The 24326-nt window shown below is 36.1% G+C and overlaps 1 protein-coding gene across 3 annotated transcripts in view; it reads left to right on the plus strand.

Annotated features, from left to right (window-relative positions):
- Nucleotides 1-24326, plus strand: part of TET2 (tet methylcytosine dioxygenase 2) — a 131789-nt gene that overhangs the window by 1180 nt on the left and 106283 nt on the right. The window lies entirely within an intron of this gene.

A 24326-nucleotide genomic window follows, 5' to 3' on the forward strand; every position in this document is an offset into this window, starting at 1 on the left:
GAGAGTTGGAAGACTGCAAGGTCAGGGGCGCCGAAAGAAATGAAACCCAATCCCAGTAAAGAAACAGAGACGTAGAGAGCAGATTTCTAACAGTCCCATCCAAATTTCTCTTTCCCTCTTGGCTGCTCTCTTTTCTTTGGTCTTTTATCTCTCTGCTTTTCTCTGTGTCTCTTTTCTCCTCATCCTCTTTCCTCTTCTACTTCTTCTTCCTCTTCCCCTTTCTTCCCCTTCTTCCTCTTCCTTTTCTCCTCTTTCTCCTCCTCCTCCTTTTTACGCACATGAATCTTGCTGAATCTCTTTCATTGGGGCTGCTCGTCTAGCGATATTAAGCTAAGTTTCTATGGAGACTTTTCTACCTATGGCAAATAAAGCGTGGGCTGGATAGACTGCTGAGAAGGTCGAATGTGAAATATAAGTGAAATTTACTGGCTGTTACCCTCATGACATACTTTTAATTGCATTGAGTGAGTTTTCTTCCTTCTTCTTGTAGTGTTTAGGAATTGAAAAAGGATCATTTTCCAGTTGTTGAAAATTTAGGGAAATATTTTTATCTTTGTCTGTCTAGGGAGTAGGATATATCCAAAATTTAAAATCTCGAGTCACACATTGTGCTTTTCCCTCTCCAATCAGGGATAATAATGGCAAATACAAATCTAAAAGTGTTCATCAACAAATGATCCAACATAAGAGGAAGAATATATCTTAGGGACAGTTGGAATGTACATAGAAAAGATAATTGGGTTGGGTTGGGTTGGGTTTGATTTAAGTCTGTGGGTATTGTTGCCTGGCTAATGAAAGTCATTATATTTGCATTTTAATGAAAAGTTGAAATACTGGAGGGGAGTTATATTCTTTTCCATGTTTGCATGTGTGTTTTGTAATAGGTTTGAAGTAGAATATAAATTTCAACACAATAAATACTGATTTTTTAAATGTTATCAAGCAGAGAAGTGTTAGTGGAAGACTGGAAAGTCAAACAAGTTTAGAAGGCATGGACATGATTAAAAGGTGGACAGAGTTGGAAAAGCACAGTAATGGACATTACTCCATAAATCGGATTTCCAAAACTATTTGTCCTCAATAGTTCACTTTGTAACTCCTTGTATTTTGATCTCTGGAAAAGCAGTTAAATTTACTTTAATCATTGATATCGGAGGCATGATTACAAGGGAGACATATTACTCATCTCTGTGGAATAGAAACAGCTCATTTGGTTAGTTCTTATTTGTCCTAAATAATAAAGAAAACACTTAGGAATTTAGCACAAATGCTTACTGTTTGTTGAGAAAACTGTGGTTAATTATTCCAGCAATTCAGAATTTAAAATAAATAATTTCTTTTGCTAACAGTGGTATATAACTACTTTTGGGGGACTTTTCAGATGTTGTATATACTGTCTTAAGGCTATTCAATTAATAATAGATACATCACATTGATAAGTAAGGATATCTACATTGATTAATAATTTTCATTGTGACCATGAAAGCTTGTTCTTTCCCAGCATCCAATTTAGACTCTTTTCTGAAAATAGCTGCTAATTAATATTGTATGAGGGGCTTCAATGATTATAAGGAGGAGATGTGCATATTATTCACCAAATCAAGAAAATATTACTTTTTCCTTTAGTAGAAATTTTTTTTTTTTTTTGCGATACGCGGGCCTCTCACTGTTGTGGCCTCTCCCGTTGCGGAGCCCAGGCTCCGGACGCGCAGGCTCAGCGGCCATGGCTCACGGGCGCAGCCGCTCCGCAGCATGTGGGATCTTCCCGGACCAGGGCACGAACCTGTGTCCCCTGCATCGGCAGGCGGACTCTTAACCACTGCGCCACCAGGGAAGCCCTAGAAAAATTATTTTAATTAGCATGGGATACTTTACAATGAAAGACATAACCTCAGCTTTTCATTTACCATATTTGTGAGAGTCAATACTACCTGGATTCTCCAAAAATTTCATTCATTCATTTATGTATGTATGTATGTATGTATGTCTGCAATAGGTCTTGGTTGCTGCACGCGGGCTTTCTCTAGTTGCGGCAAGTGGGGGCTACTCTTCCTTGTGGTGCGCATGCTTCTCAGTGCAGTGGTTTCTCTTGTTGCAGAGCACAGGCTCTAGGCGCACAGGCTTCAGTAGTTGTGGCTCGCGGGCTCTAGAGCGCAGGCTCAATAGTTGTGGCGCACGGGCTTAGTTGCTCCGCGGCATATGGGATCTTCCTGGACCAGGGCTCAAACCTGTGTCCACTGCATTGGCAGGTGAATTCTTAACCACTGTGCCACCAGGGAAGCCCTCCTTATTTTTTATAAATATTCATTTATTTATTTATTTTTGGCTGCGTTGGGTCTTTGTTGCTGCACGCAGGCTCTTCTCTAGTTGTGGTGAGTGGGGGCTACTCTTCGTTGTGGTGCGCAGGCTTCTCATTGCGGTGGCTTCCCTTGTTGTGGAACATGGGCTCTAGGTGCGCGGGCTTCAGTAGCTGTGGCATGCAGGCTCAGTAGTTGTGGTTCATGGGCTGTAGAGCACAGGCTCAGTAGCTGTGGCACACGAGCTTGGTTGCTCCACGGCTTGTGGGATCTTCCCAAACCAGGGCTCGAACCCGTGTCCCCTGTGTTGGCAGACGGAATCTTAACCACTGCGCCACCAGGGAAGTCCCCTGCTTATTTTTTAAATTGAACTAATGGTTAATGAGAAATTAACTTGGAATGAGGGAAGTCTCTTGCCTTGTTTAAATTCACACATTTACCAAACTCTTCTTATGGCTCTAATTAGATCTGGTATTGTGTTGGTCCATTCCAGGAGCCAGAGGGATTAATAGGATTCTGATTCAGTGGTGCATGGACCTAGATATTGGCGGGTCAACATCACTTCCAGAACAAGTGAAATGCACCTGCCTGGGAGTTGTTATGACAGACTTCCAAAGTTCTGTTTGGGCACTAGACTTGTATTAGGTAACAAAGAGTGGAGTTAATGTTTTGGTTTCGCTTGTTGCAGTTAGAATTTCTCTATCAACTTCTCCAAGACTCCACCCATACACAGTGTTGTAAGCCAAATGGCACTACTGAAATGTATTGGGTTGGCCAAAAAGTTCGTTTGGGTTTTTGTAAGATGTTCCTGAAAAACCTGAATGAACTTTTTGGCCAGCCCAATCTTTCCTTGTTTATCTCATTAAGAAGTTCTTCTTACGATTCACAGACACACCTGGCAGAAACTTTATTTTTCATACTGCACCAAATCCAAGTTAGTAAATTCATGTGAATTCTTAAGAAATTAGTTTGCAATAAAATGTTCTCATAAGCTGTGGATGTTTGACATTTTAGAATGTTTAATACTTAGAAAATGTTAAATCTGCTTTTTTTAATGCCCTGATTGCCTCTACAAGTTTAATTGTTGTCTTTGTTGTTGATGTTATCATTGCTTAATAGACTTTAATAGTCTTAGCAATCTTCAATTACTAGAGGGAATCTTCTTTGTTTTGTAAGCAACCATGTAGACTGTTTTACTCTAATTGTTTCCTGTCATGGGGACAGGTTAAAACTTTGGACCAGCTAGCTGTCAGTTTTGGTTCATCAAAATAACATTTTCTCAACTGTTATGCCATCATTGCACAGTAGTTCTTAAGAGTAGTAATGGCACCAAATCCAGTAGCAGGAAAATATCTCTCAAGCCAGTTTTACAGGTGGAGCCTTAACTGTGGGAGAGTCAGGTTGCCAAGTAGAGTTGGTGGTTATCTTGGAAACTGTGCTGAAGAACACAACCACAAATGTGATTTTGCCAAATATACAGTATTTACTTGGTCTAGATCTCCAATTTCTATTTTGACTCACTGCCAAAACTTTGTAAATACTGTGCCATTATTTAGGGAGGTTATATAGTTCATCTGTTGGTTTGGTGTGTAGTGGGAGAGAAGAGTTCCTGGAGGGAAGAATGCAAAGCAAGACACCTTGAATCATTGTGACTGCAAGCCAAAAAGGATTGTATGTATCTGCTTATTTCCAGCATTATTCTTATTCTAGGTTGTACATTGCAGAAAATACCTAAGATAGATATACAATCTTTTCTCAATAAAATGGATTTTGGTTGCCCATTCCAAAATAGTAAATTCTATCAACTTCGATTTATGCTTTCTCCACTTGTCATGAAATGCAGTTAAATGTGCCAGGCTTCAAGAAGTATAAATTGATGGTAGGTGGATTTTTAATATTTTGTGTAAAATTAAATTCAGTGATAATGTCAACCTACCTGCAGTTTTAAGAATTTTGAGATCGATATCTTATACTCACTAAGGGCTGTTCCTCAAACTGACTTGAAATCAAGCTCCACATAATCTGAGGATTACATAAAAAGATGAATGAATTGGAATGAAGCATTTTTGGAGGACAATTTAGGACATAAAATTAACTGGTTGCTTCACTAAAAATACTGTAAATTTTTTTTTTTAAGTTAGATTTATGTCTGTTGGAAGGGAGGCACTGATTTCTATGTCTTTTTATTCTGTAACAGAATCTAGTGGTATACTACTAAATCAAGATTTAATGAGTTGGGGGTCGGAGGTAGGGGGTGAAGGTGGTCAAAGGGTACCAATTTCCAGTTATAAAATGAATAAGTTCTGGGTTGTAACGCATAGTATGGTGACTGTAGTTAGCATTACTGTATTGTATACCTGAAAGCTGCTAAGAGAGTATATCTTAAAAGTTTTCATCACACACATCATAACGATATGAAGTCATGGGTGTTGTAAGTAACCTTATTGTGGTAATCATTTCCCAATATATACCTATTACAAATCATTGCATTGTATACTTTAAATTTACATGATGTTATATGTCAGTTACTCTCAATAAAAGCTGAGGGGAAGAAAGGTTTAATAAATGATGTAGAAGTAGCAAAAAATGTCATTTAATTAGAACATGTGTAATCTATTCTAAATGCATAAGAAAAATAATGTAAAAGGCGTTGGTGTTGCTGATGATGGTAGTAAAGATGGTGCTTTCTCCTTAAATGTAACTTCTACAGGTTATGGCAGTTGTCCTATAAAAGCCAGTCATTATAAGCATACAGTTGGTTGATGTTTAGTAAATTTATACTGGGATCGCATATTTTTATTTTTTAAAAAAATAAATAATTAATTAATTTATTTATTTATTTATTTTTGGCTGTGTTGGGTCTTCATTGCTGTGTGCGGGCTTTCTGTAGTTGCGGCGAGCGGGGTCTGCTCTTCGTTGCAGTGCTCAGGCTTTCTCTTGTTGCCGTGGCTTCTCTTGTTGCGGAGCATGGGCTCTAGGCGCGCGGGCTTCAGTAGTGTGGCTCACAGGCTCTAGAGTGCAGGCTCAGTAGTTGTGGCGCATGGGCTTAGTTGCTTCACGGCATGTGGGATCCTCCCAGACCAGGGCTCCAACCCGTGTCCCCTGCATTGGCAGGCGGATTCTTAACCACTGCGCCACCAGGGAAGTCCAAGGGAATCACATATCTTTTTTTTTTTTTTCCCGGTACGCGGGCCTCTCACTGTTGTTGCCTCTCCCGTTGCGGAGCACAGGCTCCGGACGCGCAGGCTCAGCGGCCATGGCTCACGGGCCTAGCCGCTCCGCGGCATGTGGGATCTTCCCAGACCAGGGCACGAACCCGTGTCCCCTGCATCAGCAGGCGGACTCTCAACCACTGCGCCACTAGGGAAGCCCAGGATCACATATCTTTAATTGAAATTTTTATTGAGCTAATTGTAGATTCATATGCAGTTGTATGAAATAATAATAATTGAACATGAACATTCTGCCCAATTTTCCCCAGTGGTAACATTTTGCAAGACTATAGTATAATATCACAGTCAGGAGACTGACATTGGTACAGTCTACCAATCTTACTCAGATTTCCCATTTGACTTGTATACTTTTGTATGTATATATTTAGTTCTGTACCATTTTATGACATGATCAGATAATTTTAAACCTTTTATTCCCCCCAAACAAAAAAGTTTAACACAGTTCTGTCTCATCAATCATGTGATTGTACTACCATGTCTTATCAAAATGTGCATCAGAATATAGGTTTTTGTTTACACAAAAGGTGTTTTTTTTGCTTAAAATACTTTTGCATTAAAAATATTTTAAGTTGTTTTAATGTTTTATGACACTGCAAGTTATATCATTTAATTCTCATCACAACTCTAGAGGTAGGTGGTGGTGTTATCCCTATCTCTGGAGAAGAAACTAATACACAGTGAGATTAAATAACTTGCCCAAGTTCCTACAGCCAGTACGTGGCTTAGCTAGGCTATGAATTTAGCCAGTCAGTCTCTAGAGCCAGTCTTTTGACCATTATGCTCTACCACCTCATTACCACTAATGATGAAAATGTAGCTATAATGTGGGCTATATAGGGAAAGTCATAAAAGGAGACTTAAAGTGCGTGCACCTGTCTACACAAAAACTTGTACCTGAATATTCATAGCAGCATTATTAACAATATACACGTAAAATAGGGTTAAGAAAAGAAACTGGTCTGCAGCCTCTTTGTGATGCCAAGACAAAGTGGGAAAGAGTTAGGATCAGAATGTTGATGGCTCTCCATGTTTCGCCACATAGAGCCACAGTCTTTACAAACACCAACAAAATTTTACAGACTGTTAATGGTAAATAGCCACAGTCTTTACTAACACCAGCACAATTTTAAAGACTGTTAATGGTAAAATGAGTGCAGATTTTTAGATCTAGACCCTATGAAATTAGGACATAATTTTGAACACACACAGTGAATTACTTGGGGTTGATGTTATTTGAATTTCTAACTTTATGTAATTCTAGATACCAAACATTCTTCTTGTTAAGCAATACTCCTTTCCCTTTTATTCTGATTAGAATGCTGCCAGTTGGATCCCATAGCTTGGTGCCATGACTGATAACAGTGTGGGGGAAAGCCAATGATCTTGAAGCATTTAGCTTTAATAATGTACACATGTTATTGTACTCAGTGGGGACATGTCTTGGCTTTATGTAATTGCTGTAATCATTACTTTTTCAAGGAATAGCTGTAGAAATGACCCAGATATACCTTTTAAGAGTATGATTATAGCATTTACTTGTATGTTTGTTGTGTATTTGTGACAGGCCCAAGTTAGACACTCATGTTAGAACCTTTGACCCATCAGGAAGTTGATGTAGTGATTATTATGGAAAGCAATAAGGTAGAATATAGGTGTGGTCTTCCTTATAGGAGAAATGAGTAGTTTATTTGCTTTTGCCATCTCTTGTTTCTTGCAACACTTTTTGAACCAACTCAGCTGATAGTAGATTTTCATACTAGTATCTCTATAATATTCAGAAAGCTGCTCACTGAATTTGAGTGTAGTACTCCATCTTTGCTTTATTTAATGTGGTTCCAAAAATTGTAAACCTTTTCAAATTAGGGATATTTTGATTTTTTAAAAAATATTTTTAGCTTACCTTTTAATAAATAATTATTATTGAAAGATACACTGTATTCAAAACAGTGGGCTGTGGATTTTTGCTGATGGACTTCTCTCTTCAGAGAGAGCAGACTTGCCCATGTCAGGCATAGACAGTAGGTCTCCCATGAACATATGCCATACATAGTATTGATGTTTTTCATTTGCTACTTTTGCTATTTTGAGATTTGTCACAATTTTGTGGATGTCACAAAGTAATGATAATTTTAATTACTATTGTCATGCTTTATTAGCCATTACTAAAACCTGCCTTACCAAGTCATGTCTTTTTCTTGATAGAGTATTAAATCTGGTTTCTATGTTCAGATTATACTTTAATGGAAACTATTCACCCAACTCTCAAGGTGGGTTTTTATTATATATTTCTCCTCAAATTGATTTTTTTTTTTTTTTTTTTTGTCTTGCAGTGTAAAAGGAAAAAAGGCTTAAATAATGATAGTGAAGCCCAGAGGATATAGCATGGTCTATCTCTGAGTTATTTCTCCTGTTTTTCTTTCCTGCCTGCATTGAGAAACAAGGACACCCATTAAAAAATACCTTAATTATTAGTTGTGCTGATTCTAAAGTAAAGCACCAGAATCTAAAAATAATACAATGATACTATACCCAGATTCCATCTGTAACCTACTGTCTTGTTCCTGTTCATTTATTTTTTAATCTGTTTGTTCTTTCGGTACTTTTTCCATTTTTGTTTGAAGTTACAGAATTTTCACATTTGCCATTGGCTATAAAGTTCTGTCAGCTCTTTTATAGCCTTTCATGATTTTTGCATTAAAAGGATTACTTTTGGACACCCACTAATTAGTTTGGGTGATTATTAGCTTTTTGTTTGTCTTACTGCATACGTCGTAACAGAACAAGAAATCATTTGTGCAAATGAAGTGTCTGATAGTTCATAAAATTGGAGTGAGCATCTCAAAAAGTGAATCAGTTATTAAAACATTAATTCACTTTATATTCATATTTTCATGTATCAAACATAATTGATAAGAGGAAAAATGACCATAAATGGATACTTTTCAAACATGAAGGAAGAACATACAGTGATGTATGTCAATTATTTCTCAATAAAACTGGAAAAATATTTTAAAAATGAGGGAAGAACAAATCTTCCAATCTAAAAATACTCAACACATACATTATTTGTTTTTGTAAAAAGAGAAGCAGATACATTTCAGCAAGAAAGCACATATTTTAAACTTTTCATTCTAGATTTCATCTATCCTTATTCCAATCCAATCACCTAAATGGTTTTTAATTTTGGAATTGTCTACCACATAATAGCTTGGAGAAAAACATTGGCAGAAAATGAAGCTAGTAGACATTTTGCTAATAACTTACCTTTTTAAATGACTATGAATTATGTGTGTCTACTGGAAATCAAAATTAGAAAGGACATTTGGTTAACTTTGGGAACTAAATTTTCAATAGTTTGAAACTTAACCTGTTTACTCTTAAATGTGATACTTTTCAAGTAGGACATTTTATAGACAGCAGCTCATATTTAATATGTAATTTAAAAACATTTTGTATCAAGTATATAAAAGATATAGAACATGGCATTTTAAAATGACTAAAAAATGCTTGAGATTTTTTTTTGAAGGCAGTGTATTTTTTAAAACAGTTTAATTTACTACTGACAGTTTGCATCAGTTTTTTTACATTGTTATAACTTGTGCTTTAAGTAATCCTGAAGATTATGGGCAACTCTTCATATTTAGGGATAAAAACTTAGTTGTTGACATTGTCAGTTTTCTCTAATATTGGTAAGAATTTAGCCTCCTTAAGGAATGGAGTTTGTTTTCTGTTCACAGACCCATGATAAAAGGTACTAAATTGTGTTTCTGTTCACCCAAACAAAGCTATTGGATACTTTCCTCTGCAAGGGTCATATTGTAATTTTATTTGGATGGAGATTTGCCACTTTGCAAACTATTTGCCTGCTTAGTGTCCTTCTAGTGGTTGTAATACTATCTCTCATAATAAGAAAAACAAGAAGTCTGATGAGAGGAGGTAGAAAGTGCATTCAGAATGCATTGTTGAGATTACAAAACTTACCCTAAATTTAATTAGACAGGCAGTTAATTTTGATCATGTCCTCATGTCAGGAGTTACATAAGAAGAAAAGTGATGGAGATTGGTCATTTCCTCCAGTTCTTCTTCCCACTTTTTTTTTTTTTTTTTTTTTTTTTTGGTGGGAGATGGAGGGAGAGAAAAAAATCTCCCCTGGAAATAATTCCTTGACACCCACATGCTCTTTTTTTAGGGCAAAAGAAATAGGAGGTTTCTCTTCGGAACTTGTTGACACTTCACACAGTCACGTCAACATTTGACACGTGGGTTCCATGCGCATGGCAGCGCTATTTACAAACACCATCCAGGGATTCCAGAGCCTCTTATGTAACAGCTGAGAGTACAGGCTTTGTGTGTCCCTGGGCGCAGAGGAATCAAACAGTTTAATTCATAGTCAGAGAGCCCTTGTCTGGCTCTGATGGGGTCATGAATCAAGGATCAAGGTGTCTAGGTCAGGATTCACCCAATATGCAGTTTTCCTACCAAAGCCTCAAAGGCTGTGCCTTAATATAGAATTACTCTTTTTTTTTTCCTCCTGCAACAAACAGAACCAGTTATGAAAAACTTTTTTGTGATTTTTGCAAAATGTGGGCAAATTGTGCCTTGGTTTTGGTTGTAATTTACAGTGCCACTTGTGACTGAAGTGCACATGCCTGCCACCCAGTCTCACAAATGCTTTTTTTTTTTTAAGTTTATTTTCTCATGCGTAAGCACCTTCAGATGCAAGAGAATTCATAAACTGACTTGCCCAACTAGACACTCTGACCACGGAACACTCAAGAAAACGATTGTTTGATCATCCTCCATATCCAGTCCCGCATTACCCATCCCCATCCCTTCTCAGCTCCCTTTTCAACGCCTCATCACCACACCTCCCTCAGCCTTTCTCCATTTTAAATTACATATCAAGACATGGTGTTTAAAAAACAAATTAGATTTCTATACTTAGGGAATTGTTCTTCCTTTTCCATATTGATTTTAAGAATTTTTCATATATATCAATTTTTTAAAAAGTCTCTAGTTAATAAATTAAAGCACCAAGAATTTATGTCTACTCCTGTGTATCTGGTATATGTTTCCTGATGTTTTTTTTCATTGTAAATTGCAAATTGACTGATGGGAATATTTAAAATATGAGTAAATTTTGAGTTCTTTTTGTATTGCATCTTAGGATCATTTTAGATGGATGTCATCATTGAGTATCCAAAAATAGAAACCTTCTATCCTAACGGAGAATTGAAATTAAATCAAAAAATGAACTTGTAGTTACTTTAAAAGTTCGGCTCTTTGAACTCTTCTTTCATAGAATATATTTTTTTCTAATTACACTATCTTTCTAAAAAGAGGAAAGATCAGAATCTTTGAAATGTGGTACTGTAAAAGGAAGGAATTTGCTTAACTTTTAAAAATAAAGGATTTTTTTTTTCTCCAAGAGATAAACGAAGTACCAAGTAATGTTTGGTATAAGAGAAGTTTAGATCTGGAATAATTTAGAGGTTATCTCTTCAAATCTATTATTTACATATGAGATTTAGAAATTTAAGTTTCAGATGTTTAACATCTGTATCTGCTCATTTTTAGAAGAAATTATCAAAAGAGTGACTCATTTAACCAACACAATGAAATCTGAGGATAGACATTTTTCATCTTTCCTTACTGAGTACAGGTTCCTTCTGGATTTGAAAAGATATAACCTATAACCACTAAATACATTATAAGTTATTGTACTTTTCTAATACGTTGAATTAAGATGCGGTGAATTTAGATTATAGGCATTAAAGATTGTTTTATTTGCATGCTTTTCATTGTTTTGGCCTGAAGATGGTGTATTTATCTTAATTACCCTTGGCCCAAACAGTGAAAGTTTGTGTGAAATTACTTATGAATATACTTTCTTACTAAGAGCAGTACCATGTCTGAACGCTCTTGAGCTTTCACAAGGGTGATCTTACCCTGTATTAGAACATTAATATTTTCCCCTCTTCTTATGCCTTTATTGGACAGTAAATTATATATGGTTATAAGCTGAAAGTGCTCAGAATTTGATAAAGACTGTAAATTAATGCATTTTTGCTAGGAAAGGGATTAAGTATAACTTTATTTGACTGTATTTTTGTTTCACCTGAAATGGCAAGCATTCAATAAACATTGATTTGTTCAAAAGATGGGCTTCCTTCATAAAGATGAGACTGACTGATAATTGTCTCTGTATTGTAAAATACCAAAACGGTAGATTGAATGTGAAAGATATGTATCAAGATGCAATGTGGGGGTTTTAGGTTGTTTTCTCTTTCCAGCTGCTATTGAGAGCATGTGTGTGTGCCCTCACTCAAAAAGTTTTGGACTTTTGATATATGAGTTAAGTCCTCATTGCTGGAAATGGTTAATTAAACAAACCATAATAAAACTCTCTGTCTATGAATATAAAATTTAAAAATACTGATGCCATGCATTTTTCCAAATATCATGAAGGTGCACAAAATCCCCAGGGTCTTTTATGTAAACTGTTTTTATATGGTCCCTTTAGAAGACTGCTGAGTCGCATAGGGCTCACACATAAAAACAAACAGCTGGCTTGGTGATGTTAAGATTGGCGCCAGGGTGTTCCCTCTTGCGTAGGAGCCCTAGGTCATCCTGACGCCTTCCCATGTGGTCAAGCACACATGGCTTTAATGTTTACACACACAGTTCCAGAATTCTGAACGCCAGTGATGTAACAGTGGGGGAAGGGGTGGTCTGTATCTTACAAACTGTTTGATGACCTAGGTCATGAATACTGATAGAGAATAAGAAAGCCCTGATTGTAGTAAAACTTGCCTGGAGGGGAAATAGAGTAGGTGCTTAAAGCAGTCTTTGCCTCCAGCCCCCAAATTGTTTATTTTAAACTATCATTACCACCCAAAGGGAGTTTTCTACTTTGAACTTAAAATAGTAGCTTTTAACTCGGACAAATGAGTAAGTGCTTTAGTAACTAAGGACTGGAGGTGACAAAGCTCTTAAGAGTGTCACTCTCTTTGGTAACCAAGCTGATTCAGACTCTTTTGGAAGCTTTTATGGCAACTCAACCAGCTCTAATACTATTACTACATACCTGCATGGGAACAGACAATTGGAGCTAGAGCTGCCATTTTCTCTGGTTTTAAAATTGTTTCTCACCCATTATTTCTGTTTTATTTGTGAAAATATGCCAATCCTACCACATATAAAAATGCTTTTCAAAATCACTGAATATGTTTATATAGAATGACTTTGTTTAAGAGCTTTATATCTACAACAATACAGGGGAAAACCCCCTTCTTATCTGGCAGAATCATGATAAAGGGGGCGAAATGTGAGCGGTAATTTTGGAAAGTATGTAATAATGGTAAGGTGGTGGTATCCATACAACTAAATACCAAGCTAGCGTATTTAAACATGGAAAAGTGCCTAAAAGGGTGAGGGGAAAACATGTTATATATAAGGAGAATATAGAGTTTTCAGTGAATAAGTGCTCTATTACAAACTATGAACATTTATAAGATTTGTTTCAAACTCTTTCCTACTTGTAACAAATTATCCAGGACTTTTTTTTTTTTTTTTTTTTTTTTTTTTATCCAGGACTTTTTAAAATCCATCTCTCTTTGAACTTTTAACAGATTTTTCTGGACTGTGGGTTAGAGATTCTGTGTGCATGTATGTGTGTTTTTGAATATGTTATTATATTTTAGATCTAGCTATGTAAGCTAGAGACATCTCCAGCTACTTGTAAGATATTGCCACCTGGATTTCCACCACCTTTGCTTCCACATTTCAATAAAGCATTTGTCAGATTTGCAAAAATGTAGTTCATTTTCAAACAGAATCATAGACTCTTATTGGCAAAAAACAAAAACTTTAGAGACTCTCTGTTGCATTAACAAATAAGAAAAAAATGGAGGCATGGGAAGGTAAAGTCAGTTGCCTCAAATTGAGTAACAGGATATTTATCATTCTAATAATAGCCAGTATTGACTAATTATTCACATTGTGTCTAGCACCATACTAGGCATTTCTAGAGATTATCTTATTCAATTCTCACATCACCTCTAATTTTTTAAATATTTATTTATTTTGGCTGCGGCGGGTCCCAGTTGCGGCACGCGAGATCTTCAGTTGCGGAACGCAGACTTCTTGGTTGTGGCATTTGAACTCTTAGTTGCGGCATGCATGCGGGATCTAGTTCCCCGACCAGGGATTGAACCCAGGCTCCCTGCATTGGGAGCTCAGAATCTGACCCACTGGACCACCAGGGAAATCGCCCCATCACCTCTATGTTTGTTGGCGCTGTTATTATCCCCATTTTACTAAGGAAGAAACCAGGACATAGGATTAAATAATTTCCCTATACATTTTGAATTCGTTTTTTAAATGTGTCCTTAGCTACACTGTTCTTTTTTTTAATATTTATTTATTTTTGGCTGATTCTGGTCTTAGTTGTGGCATGTGGGATCTTTCGTTGCAGCGTGGGCTCTCTGGTTGTGGCTTGTGGGCTCTCTAGTTGTGGTGCTTGGGTTTAGTAGTTGTGGTGCAGGCATAGTTGCCCTGCAGCATGTGGGATCTTAGTTCCCTCCAGGATCGAACTGGCATCCCCTGCATTGGAAGGCAGATTGTTAACCACTTGACCACCAGGGAAGTCCCTATACATTTTGAATTATCTTTAACATCTCCCCATTTGCAAATTTATCACTAAACCCTATAGAATAGTTTACTATGGCCATTTGTCTTGCCCCTTTCCATTTCTGTTTCCCTCACCCTATTTTTTTTTTTTTTCACTCTGTTCCCTTGTGACTAATTTCTTCCTCCTTGGTGTTCTTGCCTGTATGAGCTTTCTCTCCCACCCTCTTCCAGCTTTTTCTGCTTTTCCCATATTGTTTTCCCTGGAATCTACATTGCCTCATTATTTCTAATGAATCAATCAACTCTAAACAGCTGGATGCCATCAAACAATCTGGTTTTTGGAGTTAGGAAGATCTAGTTTTGAATCCTGACTTGCCTTCTTATAAACTGTGTATGTTCTTGCTCAAAACAGCAGCTTTAGCCTCTCTGAATCAGCTTCCCAATCTGTAAAATGGGAAAAGCAAAAATTCTTATCTCACAATATATATCACAATGATTTTTCAAATTTCTTAATTATACCACTTAGTGAATGAAATATACATTCTTCTTAAAGTCATTCTTCTCTATGCTGTCTGACTATTCTATTCTGATTTAGTTTCTGTTCATTGTTCTCCTGGTTAGGTCCTCTATTGCCTTAGTCCCATGTCTTTCTTGGTATTTGATTCTTTTTTTTTTCTTTTCTTTTCACTGATGTACATCCCCCAATTTTTTTCCCCAGAAATGGTGTGTAGGAGGAAAACTGAGTCCTTGCATGTCCAAAATGCCTTGAATTTTTCCTCAGAGTTAATTGATAAAATAAAGATAGGATTCCAGGTTCAAAGTAATTTTTCCTCAGAACTTGGGAGACATTGGTGCATTGCTGTCTTTCATCCATTGTTGGTTATAAGATATCTGAAATAAATGTGATTCTTCTTTCTTAGATAACTTTTTAAAAAATTTAAGTGCTTATTTTGATCTTTATCTTTTCAGCTCTGAAATCCCACCAGAAAAGTAAAGGGTCACAGGAATATCTAAATCCTAATATATCTAGGAATTACTCTTTTAAAATTTATCCTTCTCAGCACTAAATGATCCTGTACAATCTGGGAAAAAACTCCCTTTGTTTAGCTTTAGGAACTTTTCTTCTATTATACCTCTGATTATTTCTTCCCCTCTCTTTCTTTCTTCTCTATCTTTATGGAACTCACACAAATTGTACATTGGACCTCCTCAATTTATTTTTCTTGTTTATTGTATTTCTTTTCATATTTTCTACCTGTTTTCTCTGTATATTTTATTTTCCCAACTCTTTTGATTTTTTTAATGTTAATTGAATTTTAATTTACAAAAGGTCTTATACCCTCTGATTGATTCTTTTTAATGGCAGTCTCTTTGTGGCTCAAATTCTATGGAATGAGTTAAATTTTGTACAAAAATAAAGAATTACATTCTATTATATCTCTATGAAACAGTGCAACCAACTTTAAAAAATGTATGTGTATACACTATATATTATATGTACATAGATAATATATACATATATTTATAGTTTTACTGGTACTTTATTTATATTCCTTTTAAAAATAATAGTAGTGCTAGAGTCCATTACTAATTTTCAAAACTTGGTGTGTGTGGTTTCGTAGTAAGCCTTCAGTATCCCCCTCATGCTTCAGTATTATAATCCCCAGGCATAGTGAGTGATTGTGCTTATTATTCCTAGCAGTAGAGATTCATCCAGTGCAGATCTAAGGTGTGACTGAATAATTTCTGGGCCCTTGAAGATACTTTGCTCATCTTCATATCTTTTCCCTATTTTGCTGCTCAGTAACAGGTAAGTAAGAAAAGGAGGTGAAACAAATTTCACTATTTTGCACTGTTTAGTAATCTTTTAAAATAAGTGCAGTATCCATAAGGGCATCATCTTTTCCTAAGAGCCCCACTTCCCTAACTTTAGCGAAAGAAGAGACAGGTAAAAATATTCAATCCCTCAACAAAGTCTGTTGGCTCTAGCTTTGATATATATCCAGAATCTGACCATTTCCCATCATTTCACCATCTCCACACTCTTCCAAGCCACTGTCATGTCTAACTTTGAACATTGCAGTGTCATCCTAATGGGTCTCCCTGCTTCTGCCTTTGCCCCTCTATTCCTTACCTCACTGAGGTCTTTTACCCAAACCCAGAAATTCAAGTGATCATTTAAAAATTAAGTCATTTAAAAATTAAGTCAGATCATGCCTCTCTGCTTAAAGCCATCGATGAATCCCCATTTAACTCAATAATAAAAGGCAAAGTTCTTTTTGTGGCCTACAAGGTCTCAGGCCAATGTCTACATTTCTGATTCTATTTCTTGCCAGTTCTCTTCCCCCACTCCAATCTCCATGGTTTTCTTGCTGTCCAGACAACAAGATGAGCGTCCTCTTTCCTCCAGGTTTTTGCACTTGCTGTTTTCTCTTCCGGGAAAAGCCTTTGTTTAGATATCCAATGTGTTGCTTCTTCCCTTCCTTCTAATCTCTCTTTGAGTGTTAGTTTTTCAGAAATAAATCCATAGCCATTTAACAGAACTGCCATACTTTACCTTGCCTCATTTTCTTTGATTAGGTTTATCATCACTTACTAGAGTATTTGTTGCTGCTTTTTAAAAAAAAAACAATTTGTGGGAATTCCCTGGTGGTCCAGTGGTTAGTACTCCGAGCTTCCACTGCAGGGGGCACAGGTTCCATCCCTGGTCCAGGAGCTAAGGTCCCACATACTGTGAGGCATGCCCCCCCCCAAAAAAATATTTTCTGTTCACTCCAGTAGACGTGAGTTCTGAGAACAAAGGCATTGTTTGGGTCACATATAACCTCAGCACCTAGAACAGTGGCTGGCACATGGTAGGCATTGAATAAATATTTGGTGAATGTATGAGTGAATGAAATGGTGAAAAAAAAGGGGGGGCCATGATATAATTTTATTTTTTACTACTTTTCCCTTTAAGGCTACCAGTGTTGTGTTTTTCTCCCCATCAGAAATTAAAGATAGATAAAAGTATATATTTAGCACACACAGGTGAAACTAGGCTTTTGGATCCACACAGCATAGCTGAGACAATCTCTCAGGAGTTTCTAGGACCAAGGAAACATTTGGAGCTAAAATATCATGCATATCAGCAACTGTACTCTTTTCTGCTGTTATTATAATTGGATAGTATTTAAGTTACATTAGGTGTTTAAAAGGCTACTTTAAATTATAAACATGATTTGAAAAGCTACCTTAAGTTTTAAACAACTAATTTATAAATAGATATTTGGAGCTCAAACCTCCTAAAAGATGAGCAATGCTTATGTTCTTCTTTCTGCTTCCTTTCTCTCAGTTGTGTGGTTACCAACTTCCTTCTAGCTAGGAGAAATGGCACGGTTTTCAATATCTCTTAACTTCTACTGTCATGATGAGATAATATCCTTCAGAATATTACTTCTGAGTTCAAGTGTCCTTGACATTTATTTCATAGTGGAAAATAGCTATAGATCGATGATTCTCCAACTCAAGTTTTCCAAAGGTTTTGAAATACCTTCTTTTTTCATTAAAGGGGGTGGGAAACTTATGTAAATCCATAGTGTTTTGAGTGCATTTTTCTTTCATTATTGTTTTTATTACCAAAGGCTCAAAATCCAGTAGAATTTGAGTGTGATTTGTAAGTTTCATGGTGGGAGTTCTATTTCTGTTTTGTTTAAAGGGTTACTGCCATTGTCTAGCACAGTACCTGGAACACTGTAAGCCCACAATAGCTATTTGTTGAATGTAGACCAATACTTGTAGAGAATTCTAATTCCAAAGATTTAGTAGCATAAAATCCCATAATGATTAATATTCTACTTGATGCTAGTGAAATGAGATACAATAGATTAGTTCTTTCTTTACTTTTCTTCCAAATAGAGAACTTTCTGAAATCAGAGAAGAGTTGATTTAAGACTTAATATCTTTTTTTGACATAATGATATGTGACCATATAGCCAGGTAACAGAAACCAGTAATCCCTCACAGTGTAACTTACTGAGGCATGTTCTGAAATCCTTAAATTCTATACTGGTGCCACAAGGTACAACTCTTGAGCTACAGCTGTTTCTTGATAAAGGATGCTAGTCCTTGCTGCCAATGTTACATTTGCCCATTTACAATGACCTACAGAAGTAGGTTAGCTGCTTTCTTCTGGATTGCATTATTCATTTTCATATGCATATCTTTACCTGTTTTGGAAGTCTGTTTTCTCATCTTCTTCCAAGGCTTATCATCTTCTTCATAGGTTCATAGCATGCGTTTCTCAGACAGGCCAAACAGGATTAGTACATATTTGGTATTGCAGAAATGCATTATTGACTTTAAATGAGTTCTTCAGCTTTTCCTGTGATGCTGGGCAGCAAATTTATTACTGTTTCCTTATCTGTAACATGAAAACCTTGGACAAGATAACATTTTCTGAAATTTCACTGAACTTTGTGTGTGTGTGTGAGACTACTTGCAGCGTATCACAGATATTAAAGATTTGTTTCATTGCATTTTGTAAGCGACCTTGTTATTTCCTTTCAAGGAAAAAACAATAGTATTGCATTCAGATGCCTGTATGTTTATGAGAAACATTTCAGAACTCTGAAGGTTGAATTCAGGGTTTCTTACAGATTGTTATTCTACTTGCTGAAATGTTTATCATAAAGTGAAACAGCAGAGAGCAAAGTTACTTTGGTCTTAATTCCATAAACCAAACTTTAAATATTCCTTGAGGGAATAGACGTTGTAAAAAAAAATTCTGCTTTTCAGACCTCTTAAGAATGTAGCTTTTGTTCTTAAGATGAAGTTCACATCAATACACCAATACAAAGGATAAAAAGTTTACCTATCTTTAATCCCTGAAGGAAAATGTTCATAAAATTGCTATTTACTGTGTACAATTTACTAAAGTGATAAGTTCCTGGATTACACTTTTAAGAAAATTTCAAGCTTATTGAAAAACTTGAGATAGCAGTGAGGCATTTTAGTAAGTAAAGAAAATAAAGTCTAGTTTTGAAAATGACAGATTGGCTGCAAGAATGCAAAGTTGATGAGTCTAGGAAATTCAAAGAAATTTGCTAATTTATTTTCTCTACTTAGTGAATACAAAAGTCCATTTATTGAGATATTAATTACATGGTAAATTAAAACATCTTTGAAATCAGGCTTATATCCTTAGAACTCTTAACACACTGTTGTATGGACAGGATATAATTTAACAGCGAGCAGGGCTACTCTTTGTTGCGGTCTGCGGGCTTCTCATTGTGGTGCCTTCTCTTGTTGCAGAGCATGGGCTCTAGGCGCATGCGCTTCAGTAGTTGTGGCACACAGGCTTAGTTGCTCTGTGGCATGTGGGATCTTCCCGGACCAGGGCTCGAACCCATGTCCCCTGCATTGGCAGGTGGACTCCTAACCACTGTGCCACAGGGAAGTCCTAGATGGAAATTTTTAGAAAGAAAAATAAATGCTACAGGTCAAAAACACTAACAGAAATGAAGAGTACCTTTGAGAGACTCCTGAGTAGGCTATATATGACTGAAGAAAGAATCTCAGAACTTGAGAATATGACAATTGAAAGTTCCAAAATGGAAAAGTAAAGAGAAGAAAACACAGGAGAATAAAACAAAAAAACAAAACAAAAACACAGAATATCCAAGAACTGTGGAACAATTATAAATGATGTAATGTAGGCAAAATGGAAATACTAGGAGGAAGAGAGAGAGAGAAACAAAAGCAGTATTTGAAGCAGCAGTGACTGAGAATTTCCCCAAGTTACTGTCAGACACCAAACCTCATATCCAGGAAGTTCAGAGACACCAAGCAGGATAAATGCCAAAAAACAAACAAAACAAAAACAAAAAACTACTCATAGACATATCATATTCAAACTTCAGAAAATCAAAGAAAAAGAAAAACTCTTGAAAGAAACCAGAAGAAAAAAATATGTTTCCTATTGAGAAGCAAAGATAAAAATTACATGCAACTTCTCCTGAGACACCATGCAAGCAAGAATAAAGTGGAGGGAGATATTTTAAATATTGAGAGAAAAAACCCACCAACCTAGAATTCTGTACCCTGTGAAATTATCCTGCAAAAGTGAAGGAGAAATAAAGCCTTTCTCAGACGAACAAAAATTGAAGGAATTTGTTGCAAGTAGTCTTCCATGTAAGAAATGCTAAAAGAAGTTCTTCACAGAGAAGGAAAATGACATAGATAAGAAACCAGGATCTACATAAAGAAAGGAAGAGCATTGGAGAATAAATAATTGAAGATAAAATAAAAGCTTTTATTTTTATTATTCTTAGTTGATATAACAGTTTGTTCAAAATAATACCAAGATTATATATATACATATATACACGTATATATGGATATACATAATATGTGCATATATATAATGTATATATGTTGTAATTACATATATAAGTATATAATGTATAGTCTCATGTATAAGTGAAATAAGTGACAGCAATGATACAGGGACAGGAGAGTGAAATTAGGAATATTTTATTATAAGGTACTTGCATTACCCATGAAGCAGTATAGTTTTATTTGAAAGTGAAATTTATTGAATTAATTGTATATTGCAAACTCTAGGGCAACCACTAAAAAATGTTTAAAAAGAAGTATAACTGATATGTTAAGAAAGGAGAGAAAAAGGAAACATAAAAAGCTCAATGAAAACCACAAAAGAAAGAAAAAGTGTGGAAGACAAAAACAGGAAGAAAAAGCAAAGTCTACAATTAGAAAACAATAATAAATATGGCAGATATCAATTCAGCTATATCAATAATCACCTTAAATACCAATGGTCTAAATTCACCAATTAAAAAACAGAGATCATCAGAGTGGATCAAAAAACAAGATGCAACTCTATATTGTCTACAAGATACCCACTTTAAAAATATATAAAGACTCATAGTGATTAAAAGTAAAGGGATAGAAAAAGATTTGTCATTCTAACACTAATCAAAAGAAAAGCTGGAGGGACTTCCCTAGTTGTCCAGTGGTTAAGAGTCCACCTTCCAATGGAGGGGACGCGGGTTTGATCCCTGGTTGGTGAACTAAGATCCCACATGCTGCGGGGTGACTATGCCCACACGCCACAACTACTGAGCCCACATGCCTCAACTGGAGAGCCCACGTGCCGCAAACTACAGAGTCCACGCGCCCTGGGGCCCATGCACCACAACTAGAGAGAGGTTGCGCACTGCAGTGAAGAGCCCACGCACTGCAATGAAGAGCTCACACACCGCAACGAAAGATCCTGCCTGCTGGAACAAAGATCCCACGTGCTGCAACAAAGATCCCACGTGCCGCAACTAAGACCTGATGCAGCCAAAAATAAAAAAAAAAGAAATAAAAAATAAAATATACTTGTTAAAAAAAGAAAAAGAAAAGTTGGAGTAACTATAATAATTTCAAACAGAGCTGACTGCAGAGCAAAGAAATCTGTCAGACTTAAAAAGGGCATTGCATAATGGTAAAGAGGTCAACACTCCAAGAGAATATATAATCTTTAATGTGCATGCACCTAACAACAGTGTCAAAATAAGTGAGGCAAAGACTAGTAGAACTGCAAAAAGAAAAGATGGATCTCCTATTATAGTTGGAGAATTTCACAGTCCTCTAGCAAAAACCGACAGCTCCAGCAGGCAGAAAATCAGTAAGAACATAGTTGAACTCAACAGCATCATCTATCAACTGGATATCATTGACATCTATAGACTATTTCATCCCACAATAGCAGATTACATGTTCTTTCAAGCTCTCATGGAACATTCACCAAGATAGACCATATTCTGGACCATAAAAAATACCTTAGCAAGTTTAAAATAGTAGAAATCATATAATATCTGCTCTCAGAACACAAGGGAATTAAACTAGAAATCAATAACAGAAAAACCATTGAAAAATCCCCCAAACACTTGGAGATTTAACATACTTCTAAATGACACCTAGGTCAAGGAAGGAATCTCAAGGGAAATATAAAAATATTTTGAAGTAAATGAAAATACAACTTATAAAAATGTATGGAAAATCAGTGAATACAATGCTTAGAGGGAACTTTATAGCATTGAATACATAAATTGGAAATGAAAAATCTAAAATCAATAAGCTAAGCTTTCATCTCAGGAAACTAGGCAGTGAAGAGCAAATTAAATCCAAAGTAAGCAGAAGAAAATAAATACAAATTAGAGGAGAAATCAATGAAACTGAAAGCAGGAAATCAAGAGAGGAGACAGCACTACAGATGTCATGGACATTAAAAAGATAACAAAAGAATACTGTAAACAATTCTGTGCCCACAAATTTGGTAACCTAGATGAAAACAACCAATTCCTTGAAAGACACAATCTGCCAAAATTCACAAAAGAAGTATTAAATAATCGGAATAGGCCTAATTCATTAAATAAATTAAATCAATAATTAATAATTTTCCAAAACAGAAAACACCAGGCCTTATGGGTTCACTGATGAATTCTACCAAACATTTAAGGAAGAAATTATATCAATTCTCTATAATCTCTGTCAGAGAACAGAAGCAGAGAGAATACTTTCCAACTCATTCTTTGAGGTCAGCATTACTCTAGTACCAAAACTAGACAAAGATATAACAAGAAATGAAAACCATAGACCAAGATCTCTCATGAATATTGATCCAGAAATCCTCAACAAAATATTAGCAAATCATATCCCACAATGTCTAAAAAGAATTATCACAACCAAATGGGATTTATGCCAGGTATGCAAGTCTGGTTCAGCATTCAAAAATCAATTAATGTAATTGACCACATTAACAGGCTAAAGAAGAAACACCACATCATCATATCAATAGATGCAGAAAAGCATTTGACAACATCCAACATCCATTTGTGATAAAAATTTAGCAAAATAGGAATGGAGGGGAACTTATTCAACTTGCTAGAGAACATGTAAAAAAAACCTTACAGCTAATATCAACATGTAATGGTGAGAGACACAAAGTTTTCTCACTCAGATCAGGAATAAGGCAAGGATGTCATCTCTACTGCTTTACAACATAGTACTGGAAGTTCTAGCTAATGCAATAAGTCAGGGAAAGGAAATGAAAGCTATCCTGATTGAAAAGGAAAAAATAAAACTTTGTTCTCAGAAAGCATGAAATTCCATGATCTTCTTCAGAAAATCTGAAATAATTGACCAAAAAAAAAAAAAAAAAAAAAACTCCTGCAACTCATAAGCAGTTGTAGCAAGGTTGCAGGGAACAAGGTTAATGTACAAAGGTCAATCACTTTCTGAAATATGTGAGGGAGATTAAGAGGTACAAACTTCAGTTGCAAAATGAATCATGGGTATGAAATGTACAGTGTGGGGAATATAGTCATTGTATGGTGATATATTGTAACTAGACTTATTGTGGTGATCAGTTTGAAAGGCACAGAAATATCAAATCACTGTGTTATGGAATAGGAACTAATGTAGTGTTGTAGGTCAGTTATACTTCAAAAACAAACAAACAACAAACTCAGAAAAAAATCAGATTTGTGATTACCAGTGGTGGGAGATGGGGGGAGGGAAGTTGGATGAAGCAGTCAAAAGGTACAAACTTCCAGTTATAAAATAAATAAGTACTAGGAATGTAGTGTACAATGTGGTAAATGTAATTAACACTGCCATATGATATATATGAAAGTTGTTAGGAGAGCAAATCCTAAGGATTCTCATCACAAGAAAAAAATTTTTTAATTGAAATGTAGTTGATTTGCAACAATGTGTTAGTTTCAGGTATACAGCTAAGTGATTCATCTATCTATCTATATATCTCTCTATATATTTTTAACATTCTTTCTTTTTTTATATTTATTTTATTTATTTATTTTTGACCGTATTGGGTCTTCGTTGCTGCACATGGGCTTTCTCTAGTTGTGAACAGGCACTACTCTTCGTTGCGGTGAGTGGGGGCTACTCTTCGTTGCAGTGTGTGGACTTCTTGTTGCAGTGGCTTCTCTATTCATGGAGCATGGGCTCTAGGCGCACAGGCTTCAGTAGTTGTGGCACGCGGGCTCAGTAGTTGTGGCTCACGGGCTCTAGAGCACAGGCTCAGTAGTTGTGGTGCACAGGCTTAGTTGCTCTGTGACATGTGGGATCTTCCCGGACCAGGGCTGGAACCTGCGTC

This window comes from Delphinus delphis, chromosome 5, assembly GCF_949987515.2.
Source record: "Delphinus delphis chromosome 5, mDelDel1.2, whole genome shotgun sequence".
Lineage (NCBI taxonomy): Eukaryota > Metazoa > Chordata > Mammalia > Artiodactyla > Delphinidae > Delphinus > Delphinus delphis.